Source organism: Capra hircus, chromosome 29, assembly GCF_001704415.2.
Source record: "Capra hircus breed San Clemente chromosome 29, ASM170441v1, whole genome shotgun sequence".
In the NCBI taxonomy this organism is placed as follows: Eukaryota; Metazoa; Chordata; class Mammalia; order Artiodactyla; family Bovidae; genus Capra; species Capra hircus.
In genome coordinates, this window is record NC_030836.1 from 2026405 (window position 1) to 2041428 (window position 15024).

The 15024-nt window shown below is 43.6% G+C and overlaps 1 protein-coding gene and 1 pseudogene across 1 annotated transcript in view; both read right to left on the bottom strand.

The window, feature by feature from the left end:
* Nucleotides 1-15024, bottom strand: part of FAT3 (FAT atypical cadherin 3) — a 656439-nt gene that overhangs the window by 540992 nt on the left and 100423 nt on the right. The gene's annotated exons all lie outside the window — the stretch shown is intronic.
* LOC102173815 lies at nucleotides 9041-10095 on the bottom strand (annotated as a pseudogene).

Here is a 15024-nt window from a genome sequence, read left to right on the forward strand (position 1 = left end):
GTCTCAACACTTTATAATAAATAGTTGCAAATGCTGCTTCAATTCAAATGTAGCGAGCAGTCATCAAGGGCCTGTGCTTGGCCCCCAGAAGGCAGGCGCAATGCTGGTTGATGAATTTTGCTGAATGAAAGCAATGGGCTAAAGGCTGATGGAATCGCAATGCAAGGACTCCTGTGTCCTCCTTGAGCCGGGCTCAGCTGTCCGACAGCCTGCTCAGAGCCCAGACCGTGCAAAGCGGTGCTGCCGCTTGTCAGTTCCCCTGGCAGGACATCACACCATATAAAAGCCCAACACGGAAGACACCCCTGGGAGGCCAATGAAAATGATCTTTTAAAGGACAGTCACAATGGCCCACATCACTTAGGGTGAGGGACACAGACGAAAAGTCTCTCTGCTGTGGCTGGGAAGGACAATCAGAAAAAAGGGGGATGCAGAGGCAGTACTGAATTTCTCAATTTTCATGGCAAAATACAGAAAACAAGTTTGACCTCATTCATACAAACTTTCTTCCCTACTGAGTAAGTGGTGTAAAAAAATATACATTACTGATTCTGGAAACTAAAAAAAATATATATTCCTTAAGAAGAAATCAGACAAATGAACTTATTTACAAATCAGAAACAGACTCACAGACTTAGTTGCTGAGCAGAAGGAATAGTTAGGGAGTTTGGGATGGACAGGTACACACTGCTAGTATTTAAAATGGATAACCAACAAGGACCTACTGGAACGTGCACATGGAACTCTGCTCAATGCTATGTGGCAGCCTGGATGAGAGATGAGTTTGGGGGAGAGAGGATACATGTCTATGTATTGCTGAGTCCCTTTGAGGTGCACTCAAAATTATCACAACCTTGTTATTCAACTATTTGTTGCTATTTAATTGCTAAGTCGTATCTGACTCTTTTGCAACTCCATGGATGCATGGGATTTCCCAGGCAAGAATACTGGAGTTGGTTGCCACTTCCTTCTCCAGGGGATCTTCCTGAATACAGGCATTGAACCCATGTATCCTTCGTTGGCAGGTGGATTCTTTAGGGAAGCCCATTAATTGGCTATAGTACAATCCAGAATAAAAAATTTAAAATTTTTTTTTAAATAAAGAAAATGATTCCACAGAAAAGGCAACTATAGAAACCTACATAGTCAGGGACAAAATGTACAAGTAAATGTCAGAACCTGGAAAGAGCAAGGGAAATGTTGCTTCCAAATATAGATTAATGGGCATCGTGGCATGTATTATTTATCAGTTAAGCCCTGTACGGTTCTATCCACAGCTTCAAATCCCTATGGCAAAAATACAATGAAATTCCATTAGTTAAAACAGAACAACCGAGCTGGAATAACACAGTCTCATCATAGCACTGTTTACCATGGGAGAAAAAGATTGGAAACCACCTAACAAGAGGCGGTGTTTAGGGGAAACCTGGGGATTTCCTTCTGGTCATAAGTAAGAGGCTTTGCAGGAGGAGGTGATGCTTTTTCTCTTACCTGTCTCTGAGAGAGGTAGGCACACTGCTGGCTTAATTCTGACCCAATGCTCTAATACGATGTTCCAGTTTATTCATTATAATGTTGTTTAATCACTAAGTCATGCCCGACTCTTTTGTGACCCGATGGGCTGCAGTCTGCCCTCTGTCCATGGACTTTCCAGGCAAGAATACTGGAGCGGGCGGCCATTTCCTGCTGCAGGGGACCTTCCCGCCCAGGGGTCACACCTGAGTCTCCTGCTCTGGCAGGCGATTCTTTGCCACTGAGCCGCCTGGGAGCCCTATTTTACTGTGTATTAAATAGGGTGCTATTCTGCGAGATCAGACTAATTTGGATGATGTCTCTTTAAAAATATATTTTAAAAATTGTATCTGGCTGCACTGGGTCTTGGCTGCAGTAGCACATGTCAGCTCTCAGCTGACCAGGCAGGATCCAGTTCCCTGACCAGTGACTGAATCTGGGCCTCCTGCATTGGGAGTGAAGAGTCTTAACCACTGGACCCGCAGGGAAGCCCTCTAAATGAGGTCCTTTTCATGATTTTTTTTTTTAAGGCAAGGACATTGATATGCATCTATCAGCCATTCTCCTCTACTTCTCTGGGCAAGCAAGTTGGGCCAGCTCCTCACTGCAAAGGAACTCATATATAGCTACCAGAAGCTCCGAGGAGGGGTTACAACCACACACCTCCATGGCTAGCTTCTCAAAGCTCACAAGTCGCAGCCCTACCAGGCCATCCGTGTGGTATTCCCATATGAAATGCTCTCACATTTCCTCTTGACCTATTTGTATTTATATCTCGTATTTATCACCTACAGTGTCTACTTCAAGGATGTTTCCCGGATGCCCCCACTCACACAACTTGACCTTCTCTGATGGCTTGGGGCACAGGGCCACAGCCTCAAAGAGACACGAGTCCCATCAATGGGCAACAAGAGAAAGTCTGTGCTGCTAATGGAAGTTCTTTCTGGTCCTCATCTGCAGGATCTCTGGGTTAGCTTGCCTTGCCTGGTGTCTGTATTATACCCTTTACTCCGTCTGCCCTCACTCTTAGATTTGCTTCCTGGAACAGGCTTGCTCTTCTTCCTCCTCTGTCCAGGAAGTGGTGACAGTTCTACCTTAGCCCTCACCTCCTAGCTGCAGACCGTGACCATCCTCAGTGCTTTACTCTGAGGCCGACCCTGGAAAGAGCTGCATCCTCTTTAGGCATAAGATAGTTTCATCACAGTGCTATTTGCCAAGGCACACGCACAGAAAAAGCACCAAATGCTCAGAGGTGGGGGCTGACGGAATGAATTACAGTGCATCCATACAACAGACTAGTACATAGTCATCAAGAAAGAATGAAGTCATTTATTATTGAGAAACATTTATTAACAGATAAAAATTTACCCATGAATGATAAAAATAGGTTGTAAACAAGATGCATAGTATAATTCCATGTTTAGAAAATTTATATATGCACACAGCAAGACAAAGATATGAAGAGCTATACATCAAAGTATTGAGTGAGTAAGTGAAGTTGCTCAGTCATGTCTGACTCTTTGCGACCCCATGGACTGTAGCCTACCAGGCTCCTCCATCTGTGGGGTTCTCCAGGCAAGAATACTGGAGTGGGTTGCCATTTCCTCCTCCAGGGGATCTTCCCGACCCAGGGATCAAACCCAGGTCTCCCGCATTGCAGGCAGACGCTTTACCCTCTGAGCCACCAGGGAAGCCCCACCACACTTATCTCTGAGTAGTGTGATCATGGATTTCAATGTTCCCCATCACTTTGTTCACTTTGCTTTTTATTTTTATAATTTGTTTACTATCTGCGCTTATGGCTTCTACAATAAGAAAAAAATAAAAGTTTTTGTGTTGTTGTTTGGCTTTAACAGTCATTAGAGGAGGGAATAAGGAGGTGAAAATGTTGGGGTGAAAAAGTTGGATATTACTGTTTTTGTTTACAAATTATACCACATATGTGGTAATGAATCATAGCTTACTTGTTCTTTCATATGCTAGGTTCGCATCTCCAGAGAAACTATAATTTTCACAAGTAATAATATTATTTACTCAGGAGTAATAATAATTACTGTTTACCGAGAGAAAGGTACTACTTCAGGTGCTTGATATGTTCTACTTAATTAGTATTCACAGAGACCCTATGAGGTAGATATTTTTATTTCTACACTTTTTAGATGAAGGAACCAAGTGCTGGAGAAATTTTCCCAGGGCCACTCAGTGAAGAAATAGTAGAGGCAAGAGTCTATCCAAGTTTAACAACATCACAGGACTGAAAGGGTTTAACCTCATCTGTGATTCTCAGAGCGCAAGTGGGCTTTCCTGCTGGCGCAGTAGTAAAGAACCCACTTGCCAGTGAAGGAAGCGTGAGTTTGATCCCTGGGTTCAGAAGATGCCCTGGAGAAGGGAATGGCAACCCACTCCAGTATTCTTGCCTGGAGAATCACATGGACAGAGGAGCCTGGTGGGCTACAGTCCATGGGGTTACAAAAGAGTCAGACACAACTTAGGGACTAAACAACAACACAGCCCAAGGGTCCAAACCACACAAGACCACACAAGGCCTTGTTTCCCCATCTATAATACACTTCTATCTTATCTGTGTATGTGTTTGTAAAGTTAGTCGTTCAGTAGTGCCAACTCTTTGTGACCCCATGGGCTGTATGTAACTCACCAGGCTCCTTTTTCCATGGAATTCTCCATGCAAGAATATTAGTGTGGGTTACCATCCCTTTCTCCAGAGGATCTTCCTGACCAGGGATAGAACCCAGGTCTCCCGCACTGTGGGCAGATTCTTTACCATCTGAGCTACCAGGGAAGCCTCTATATTACCTCTACTTATTTATAAACAGCTGAACTAGAGCATTATATTCTTCAAGAAGCTTTTTCATGTTGCTAATTAAGAATAGGCATTGATATATATTTGCTAAATAATAGTAAAAGTTAACACTTATTGAGTATTTATTGGGATAGGAGTTTGTGTTCTATAATGCTGGCTCAGGTATCCTTCTATCATGCAAGGAAAGCAATTTCCAGATCCCAAACTAAGGAATGGAGCCAAAGTTTAGATCCTAGCTCCATTCAGGTCATCTCACTCAAGAGTTCATATTTTGTACCACCAGTCAGTTAACAGAATTTGTGCTGAATAGTAGCCCCAATGAAAAACACCACACTCACAAAATGAAATTCTTTGCACCCAAACTCACGCCATATTCCCAAGCAGGCAGAAGCAAACTGTCAATGTTTTCCTCAATTTGATTTCCCAGATCACTGCCTACAGGAAGCCATGCTTCAGTCTGGAAAACATCAGCCCATGAATTAACAACATAATTACCGCATGATATCAGCCGACACTGCACAGTAGTGAACAGGTGTCCTGGTAGAGTAAGATTAATGAAGTGACTGCAGCAGGAGCTTGTCAGAGCCACAATTTCTGGTAATAGAGAGAGCCATCATGTTAAAATTGCAGGGTCTGGATAAACTGAAAGTAGACTCAGAGAATTATCTTGACTCTCCCAGCCTAAGTTCACACTACTCCCTGAGTTTTAGAAAAGAAATGTTATAACCATCACATTTACAGAAAGGAAGAAAGTATTTTAACACCCCAGTGAAAAAGATATTCAGAGATGTTCCCTGAAGCACAGTCTCATGCCGTAGTTGGTCTATAGCCATCCTACCATGACTACCCAAACTCAGCTTCCATTCAGATCCTGGAAGGTTGTGAATTCTTCAATGAAGAGCACACAGGGATCCCATGTTCTGTAACAGCGTGGGTTCCAGCACTGAACAAAACTCACAATGGTGGAAGATCAATCAAAATTTCCTAACCTGACTAAGCCTTAGTTTTCTTATCTATACGATGAGGCAATTAATAGAATTATAACAATTAAAAGATAATGAATATTAATAGGGCTTGGCCCATGGAAAACACAAAGAAAGGTTGTCTATGACTATTATCAGTTATTTTCTAATAAATACCTGTACACATACTTGCCTAAATTGTACTGCATTTGAAATTTTTCTCGCCCACAAAGACCAGAACAATGTTCCAGCAAAATACCTTTCTTTAAAATCATACATCCAACTGTCTGTCAGCCTTCCAACACACTCAAGGGCCTACCCTAAGTAAAATTAAATGTTATCCTGACAAGGTTAAACAAGGTTTATGGATGTCTTCCTGCTGATTTTCATTAACTCATGAAGATTTACCCAATCATGCTCCCTCTCCATTGGGAAAACTTGATACTGGAGCTGAATGCAGCTGAAACAATCAAAGAAACAGAAAACGTGTGCCTACAGGTCTCTTATCAACTGATCCGCATTCCAGATGAGTTGACAGGAGTCAAGGAGAGCTGGTCACACAGAACTCCTGGAAACAAGCTCAGGGAAGGCTTTCCCACTGAGGCCATCTTGGAAAGGACCTGCACCATCCAGAATAGTGGCCACTGGCCACATGCGGCTACTGAGTTGTTGATATGGAGCTGTCTGAACTGCGGAATGTATTAAGTGCAAAATACGTGCTGGATGTTGAAGACTGAGTAGGAAAAAATGGTAAAAACGCAAAGTATCTTTAAGAAGATATTTTAATATAACTTTTATATTTTTAATATTAATATACCTAGTAGGTTAATAAGTGAAGTGAAAGTGTTGGTCATTCAGTCATCTCTGACTCTTTGTAACCCCATGGACTGTAGTCCACCAGGCTCCTCTGTCCATGGAATTCTCCAGACAAGAATGCTGGAGTGGGTTGCCATTTTCTTTTCTAGGAGGTCTTCCCAACCCAGGGATCAAACCCAGGTCTCCTGAGTTGCAGGCAGATTCTTTGCTGTCTGAGTCATATTACTAAAATTATTTTCACCAAAGGTTTTTTTTTTTTTTCCCCGTTTAACTAGAAAACTAAAAATCGCATAGTGTGGTTGTCTATCTGTTGGATCTATTTTCTATCTATTGGGTAGTGCTGATTCAGACCATGAGGTTCACAAGTCATACATGGTGTACAACATTTTGTTTCCCTTAAATGGGTGATCGTTTATCAGACAGTTAATATGTGTTACAGTGAAACAAAATTGGGATAGACAATAAAATAATACCTTGGACAAGAATCCCCATCAATAGACGCTGGCTATTTATGTATAATTCTTTTGGTGAATAAGCAAAAGTGAGTTGAATAAGTTGAAAAGTAAAAGTGTAAGCTGAAATAAAAAAAAAGTTCTTTGGTCCAAGAGTTCTCTGAGCCACTGCTCTACTTTATATGAAATTTGATACTCAAGAAAGAAATATGGCTAGTGTTTTTCAGACTCATTTGATCACGTCATTTTTATCCTTTTTTTTCTTTTTGAGTGCCTTAAAGGACTTTTTTTTTTTTAATGTTTTGGGAAATGATTCTAGTCTTTATTTGGACTGCAAAAAGACAAGAACAATGAATCTTCCATTTAAAACCAGAGAACCTGAAATTTGATTAGCACAATTAAAAAATCCAGAGAAAGTGGAAACGACATTTTGCCTGGCCTAACGTACACAGTACACTGTGGTACATAATAAATAATTAATTTATAGCATTTGTTTTTATTAGTGAACAGGATGAAAAGCAGCATTTGAGCAATAATTTGTCTTACTCTGACTGATTCACTGAGCCCAGGCTCTAAGGGTATCTTTTGATTAATTTCTTAACGTTCACGTCTTCTCAAAGCTGATTCATTCTGGGTGAGAAGACAGCTAATGAGCAGTGATGTGAGTGGTAGTTGGTAGAGATCAGCAATAAAACAAGGACATCAATTTAGGGTTACCACAGTGGATGTTTATAGGGAAGTTATCACCTGCCCTCTTGTTAGTTACTTCCATCAAAGAACTAATATGTGCTTGTCTCCTTTAGCATTAACTGAATCACAGTGTACAGGTCATTACAGCACCGCCCCCGTGGGTACTTGTTCCCATCATAGTACTACAGCAACCTTTACATGCTTTTTAGAAAATCTCTGCTCTGCTGTAATCTTCTTTTAAATATCTAAACAAAAGTGCTTTATTGGTAAAAGGTTAGTTTCAATGGACATAAAATTGCTGTGTAAAGTAAGTTTTCAAAATACATTTTTATAGGTAAAGTTTTATCTCTTAGTAAAAGGTATTTAGACTGGGGCAGCAAAACAAAAGCGGATTTGAAAGTGTAGGTCCACCCACACTCATGCATCCATTAGGTGGCTGCTGGCACTAAGTAGACTATATTGGGCTTGCTATGTCTACCGCTTTCAATGGGCTTACTATGGGCTTACTTTCAATTGGGCTTACTATGTCTACTGCTTAAAAAGGGGGCCACCCCACCCCCTTTTTAAACAACAGCTTTTACTAGCATAGTTGATGAATGCCAAAATAACCCAAATAACTGGTCCTGCATGGAGGTACCCTAAGGTCATGGAACACTTCTTGGTTAAAACTGTACACTGCACCTAAACCTATAGCTCTTGACTGCTCACAATCAGGCAGCAGTACAAGGCCAGTTGGGAGAACACCAGATGGCCTTCTGCAGTGCACCTGGCCAGCTGCCACCATCTCCCTTCCTTCCTGGGTGGCCTCAGCCCTGGAGTTCAGCGCTTCTCCACATCAGTCCCCGTGCTCTAGTGGGATGAGAACGCTGAGCCAGCACCCACCCCCTCCAGTCTCCTTCCATGTGTCACTTCTGGGGACCGATCAACCGCAGGGCAAGGAAACCAGCCAGTGTGGTGCCAGCCGTCAGCCAGCCCATGGAGCAAGTCTGAAAGAGCCTTCGCTCTCAAGCCACCTGTGGACAAGTCTGTGTAACATGTAAGGAAGGAAACCATGATGGCTAAAAATGGACGGGACAGGCCACACACTGCTATCTGCCTGAAAATCATTCAGGATGGGATCAGTCCAAGTGAAGCCAAACCAGGAGTTAAAAAAATGACCTCAGTATTCAAAGACTTTTTAAAAAAACTCACCCCAACAGCCTGTTTGTGAAAAAGCTATTTAAGTATAAACATGTACCTAATTAGATTTCTTTTCATTTGGTAAACAGATAATGTACAGATGAATTAACAGTATGGAGTTATAGCAGCATAACTGGTTTTAGGTGCTGTGCTCAGACAAAAGCAAGGCAGGGAAGCAGGTGCCATGGCTTAGTGAGAAACGGCCTCATACCCAGGCAGCTCGTCCTTCTGTGTTCATGTCTCGACTGCTCAGGAACATTCTCGGAAATCTGAATGTTCTGGAAGTAAATCATGATTAGTCGGTTAGGCCAATCAAACCAAATTCACCTACTAACTATACGTGCTGACTGGTCCATGGGATTCTAGCATTAGTGATTACTTAAAGTGGAAGAAGGAGGAAAATGGACAGTTCACCTCACAGAATATCAAGTATAACATCACAATGAAATGTAAATGTTAAGGTACTTCATACAAAATAACACATCAAAAGTTAAAAAAATAAATTCTCGGGCACAGGCACTGTGAAATGTGGACAGGCACCCCTCCAACAGTCTTGTAAATATGCAGCTGTGTTACTCGTGGGAATATTTATCTTGCGAAGTGTTTCCTCACATGTGGTGCCCGTAGACCTTGCCATCACCGTCGCTGCCCTGCAGCTACAGCTGCCCCTTCATCGGGGTGCTCATCTCTTGCATGCGGTAGAACTCCGCTTCCTTTTCCAGCAAAATCTGGTCTTTATCCATGTCCCCATTTCCCACCTTTCTGCCACCTCTCTTGAGCCTCTCTGATCAGAAGTTCTCATAGTGAAGGCCCTGGGTCACCTCTTGGAGATCCTGCACGCGAGTGATGAGCATCGTCCTCAGCTTCATCCATTCTCCACCTCCAGGATGCCCCAAGGGTAGAGGTGGCCTCTGACCTTCCTGCCTTTGGCTTCAGACAGCTGATTGGGTCCAACCACAGAGAAAGGGATGCTGGTCTCGAAAAGTCTAGTCTGCTCTTTAAAATCTTCATCTTCACAGGACTCTGCATCAGGTAAGCGACAGACTCTGATGTCATGTTCCTCGACTTCATCCAGAACCCTTTTCTTCAGGTTCTCCTGCTCCTTCAGTGTGCACGTGTAGCCTTTCTCAACAACAGGCGCAGTGCTCTCCTTGCTGTGTCTTGCCTTCACACACGTAACATCCAACTGCTGACGTCTGTGTCTGAAAGGGGGAAATGAAGTAAAAGCAGCAGTGCACCCTGTTACTGACCATGCGCCTCTGTTCAGACCACTCTCATCCTGCAGGCGCTTTTCAAACTGCCATCGATGACTGTTTTAAAGCAGTCCCTGCCGTTGATGGTGTGCCCGAAGCCCGGTGTGTCCAGCATGGTCAGATGCAGCTTTACCCCTCGCTCTTCAGTTTAACAGTCAGACCCTCAATTTGAAGAGTTTTTGCAATTTTCTCTGCAGCTCCAGGTAAGACTCTTTCTGGGCAGAGGTCAGTCAGCAAGATGAGGTTTATGAACATCGATTTTACGAGACCCAATTTACCAACCACCACTAGTGTGAATTCAAAACCTTTTTTCACTGATTTTTAATGAACTTGATTTGGGAAGATTTTGCAAATCCAACATATCCAGCAGTTTCTGGATTTATAAACAGAGTTGGTTGTTCCTTAGACATCTTTGGCAAAGTTTCGTCAATCCCACACTCACCAGAGAACTAAGATCGACTGACCACGCGCAGTGTACCCACCCAGCGCCCACCCTTGGCTGTAACTTTTACCAACCACCACTTCTGAGTTACTGATCAACCCGTCCTCAGCGGCAAAGATGTCTATGATGCTCTTCACAAAGACTAAGGACTTTCATTGATCTCTCTCTACCTCTTGGCAGAGATTCCCAGGGAGCTTCCCAGGTGGTGCCAGTGGGAAAGAACCCACCTGCCAATGCAGGAGACATGAGACGAGGGTCATCCCTGGGCTGGGAATTTCCCCCAGAGACAGAAATGGCAACCCACTCCACTGTTTTTGCCGGAAAATCCCATGGACAGAGGAACCTGGTGAGCTACAGTGCATGGGGCAGCAGTGAGCCAGACAGACTGAGTGACTAAGCAGTAGGAGCACAGACTACTAGACACCTTGATCATTTCCTTGAAAGTGTGTATATCACTGTAAAATCTGTGTTCTCACAGCTAGAAGGATATCCTACCGACAGATACTATCACTTGCATACTTTTTGACATCAGTTCCAACACTGTGAAATAAAGACCAGAATGAGTCTAGAGGATGCACACACCCTTTACAAGAGCTCAGGCACAGAGAGTATGTACAGATAGAACCCTAATGTGCATCAGCTGAGACCACACCTACAGTCTGCCTAGATAGACAGAAAGGGAAAGTGAAGTGGCTCAGTCGTGTTCGACTCTTTGCGACCCCGTGGATTGCAGCCCACCAGGCTCCTCTGTCCATGGGATTCTCCAGGCAAGAATACTGGAGTGGGTTGCCACTTCCTTCTCCAGGGGATCTTCCTGACCCAGGGATTGGACCCAGGTCTCCTGCACTACAAGGAGACGCTTTAACCTCTGAGCCACCAGGGAAGACCCAGACGGACAGAACCACATCCTAATGGACTGTTCTCCTTCCCCCTCTCTCATCTATCCATCAGCCTAACTATAAATTTAAAGACAATTGCTGAGAAAATAGTGCTATAAGGAGTCAGAGTTGTTCGGAGAAATGTTTAAAAAGACATATGTTCAAAATATTCCTTGCCCATTTTTCAGGCAGGAGCTTGTGACCAATTCATACTAGGTACTTTCACAGCTTAGGAAAAGAAAATACACATAAACAATTACTGGGGTCTCAAAGTTTTTGCTGCAAAATTTAATGTAGCCTCCAACTAATTTTTTTCTCTCCTATAAAGAAGTTATTTTTTAAGTTCTCACCCCTGTTCATTAATTTGGTTGCCAATCATTCACATCCCTCTATTTCACATGATGAATGCTACCAAGAAAAATAAAAGGAAAATGCATTATTAAATTTCAGAGAAGTATCAACATGCATGTGATAAGGAACATCCAAATACTGCCACGCTCACATAACTAATGCTCACTTCCCCTCATTCAAAAAGGGCTGCTTCTTGCCTCCTTTAATGTCTTTCATAAATTTGTTCTCCAGGGACTGCTGGCTGCTGTTAATTACGCATATCAACTCCCGCTATGCCAGAGGAAACTTAATTATTCTAATTTTCAAGGTCATAGAAATATCCAAAGGTGCCAGTTTGGCAGTCCAAAGAATATCTGAGCTCAAGGGAATCAGAAGCAGGACTTGCCGTGGAAGGCTGGTTACACCCTTATCCACAGAGCAGTGCAGGAGGTTTGCTAGCTTCCCAACCTGAATTAAATTGTTCAGGACGAGCTCCCCCTGAGTGACCGGCCAATGACCCTGGCCATAAATAGGAAACATTTCTTTGCAACATGTGGGGAGGGCAGTTTTCTTTCTAGGGTCCTTCAAACCTGCAACTTCTTTCATACAGGCAAGAGTTTACCTTTGCAAAACCACTTAAACCTTCTTGCTTAACCACTGAGGTTTCGGCCATGAAGACAGAAAAGAGAGAAAGAGAGAAAGAAAGGAAATGCTCTGCAGAATTTCAAATAAAAGCTGTTTTACAGTTTCTGGGAAAAAGTAACTCCAGAGTAAATTTCCAGAAGACCAGCAAGAATCAGAATCCTGTTTTAAATCGTCCTGATTTCTTGAGGAATCCTTAACTGGAAGCCCAAGATTACCAAATTTTCAATACTGTAATTAAAGGATGAGTTTCTAAACAATGCACATCTATCTGGATAATAACATTTCAAGGGAACATAACATAAAAAATGAACACACTCTAAGTTTAGGAAAGGATATTTTAAGCTCCTTTACTAAGAGGTAGGCACTAGTGGGAAAGAACCTGCCTGCCAATGCAAGAGACAGAAGAGACCTGGGGTCAATTTCTGGGTCAGGAGATCCCCTGGAGGAGGGCATGGCCACCCGCTCCAGTGTTCTTGCCTGGAGAATCCCATGGACAGTGGAGCCTGGTGGGCTACAGTCCTTGGGGTTGCAAAGAGTTGGACACGTCTGAAACAACTTAGCTCACATGCAAGTAAGTACAATTTTGGGATTTCATGACTTCTGGAATATAACTTCTTATTCACTGGAAGTAGATGCTAAATTGCCATGTCGAGCTCTGCTTATAAGATTTACCTTTTCCCTCCTATTTTCCAAGTCTTGCTGCTGCTAATTGCTTCCAGCCCTGTATGGTTCATAAAGCCTTTCAGTACTCAGAGGCTGTGATACTATGTTTCCTCTAGGGCCTTTATCTAGCTCATTCATAAAGATCTTCCAGGAAGCCTCCTAGTGGAAAATGCACCCATAAATCCCTCCACCATCACCCACCCCTCCCCACAAAGCCCCAAGGAAGCTGAGCTCTGAACATGAACACAATTTGAGAGCAAGTTCTCACCCCTGCCAGATATTGTGTATGCTGTCCTTAAAGAAAATGCCATTCAGCTATCTAATGCCAAAAGTTTTAAAAATGCAATTCAAAATGTAAATAGTAAGCACCATGATAATCACATAGGAAAGAAGGGAATTTAAAACAACAACAAAACGTTTCAAAACATTTACTGGATCCTCAGCTGGCCTGTCAAAGCTGAGAACATCAGGTCAGGCAGGAGGTATACAGATGGTTGGTGCTAGGGCAGCATTCCTCTCTGGCTAAGGAGATGGTATTGCTGGGCAAGAGATGGCATGGGGAAGGAAAACAAAGTGAAAGTGTTAGTTGCTCAGTTGTGTCTGACTCTTACAAGAGCCTGTAACCCACCAGGCTCCTCTGTCTGCAGAATTTACTGGGCAAGAATACTGGAGTGGGTAGCCATTCTCTTCTCCAGGGCATCTTTCCAAACCAGGGGTCGAACCTGGGTCTCCTGAATTGCAGACAGATTCCTTACTGTCTGGCCACTAGTGAAGCCCACGGGGAAGAAAGCTGATAATCTGTGGTCTAAAAGCAAATTTCTGAGACGTGGGCTTTGGTGTACCAGATCAGTCAGTTTGGAGGGAAAGAAGTCTAGTGGCCAGAATTTCATGAGAAGAAAGTGGCCCATATTATGGACGACAAGCCCACTAGAACTTTCAACAGAGGGTTAACAACAAAAGCAGAGGTAGCAAAATTAAAGGAGAAAAGACCGACCTATTCTTCTTGGACAGTTCATGTAAAATTGTGCTTTGGATTCTAAAGGACGAATGACCTTTTACAGCTCTTTCCTATGTCAAGATTCCAATTTTTCCATGTGGAGAAAATCTCTGACTCAGCCTAAGGTTGGAGAGTGAAAGGATTGTATTGAAGTTTCAGCTCCACTGCTAAGGAGCGGTTGAAGCCTTTTGCAAGTTACCGAGTTTCTCTGTGCCTCGGTTTTGTCATCTGAACTTAACCCTACACTGTTTTCACAGGGACATATTTTCCCAAAACATGCTCCTATGGCCTCTCTCCAACACTTGACTCATTCCATTCATCTCCAGTTGGAGTGATGCGTGGTTAAAGCACACTGGGGAGAAAATCAGACAAACTCCATTCAGCTCTACACCCTTCCTCCTGAAACTGAGCGGTCCACAGAGAGGCCAGTGCAGCTGCCCCTCCCAGGCCTTGGACGCCGCTGGGGTCAGGGGACCAGGTGAAGAAGCTTCCACTGTGTTTGGGACCGGCATGTGCAAGTCCTGATTCTGGGTTTCATTCTTTGAAAGCTTGTTTGGCTCTGATGGTAACCTACATCAGCCACCTTAGCATCTCTACAATGAAGATGATATCCTGGCCTCCATCTTTGCTCTTTTATTTCCCAAACTGTTCAGAATTCAGACTGAGAGGGGCAATGCTCTTTCGTGGTCTCTCTCGGGCATCCCCACCAATCTGCAGGCGAATGATCAGGTTGGTGTGAGGAGTAAATGAGGAGGCATCTGAAACCACCTACCACAAAGTCCCCTTCAGGGTTAGATTTCACAACAAGTTGGCTGGATCAGAATCTTTCATCCTCTTGCTGAACTGTTCACCTCCACGCCAACAGGCCAGCCAGCCATAAGGATCTCCAGACTCAACACTAGGCTGGCACCTGCCTAGCCACATGCTGCCCTTGGGAACCATCCGGGCAGCAAACTCTGATCTTTGTAGTATATCTTAGAGCAAGAGCACAAAAAATAACAGAATTCAGAGATCAGTGGCTCTAAATTGAGTTTGAAAGTGAAAGTGTTAGTCACTCAGTCATGTCCAACTCTTTGTGACCCCGTTGACTGTAGCCTACCAGGCTCCAGGTCCATGGAATTCTCCAGGCAAGAATACTGGAGTGGGTAGCCATTCCCTTCTCCAGAGAATCTTCTGATCCAGGGATCAAACCCACGTCTCCCACACTGCAGGCAGATTCTTTACCACCTAAGCCACCAGGGAAGCCTACAAAGCGGGCTTAGTGACAAGTCAAATCCCAGAGACTGAATGAAAAGAGCTGGGAAGGAGGAAGTGTGAAAGCCCAGCCCTGTTTCCGCAGCGCGCTCTCAGCAGGCAGCACGACAATAGAGTAAGGGCGGGGAGG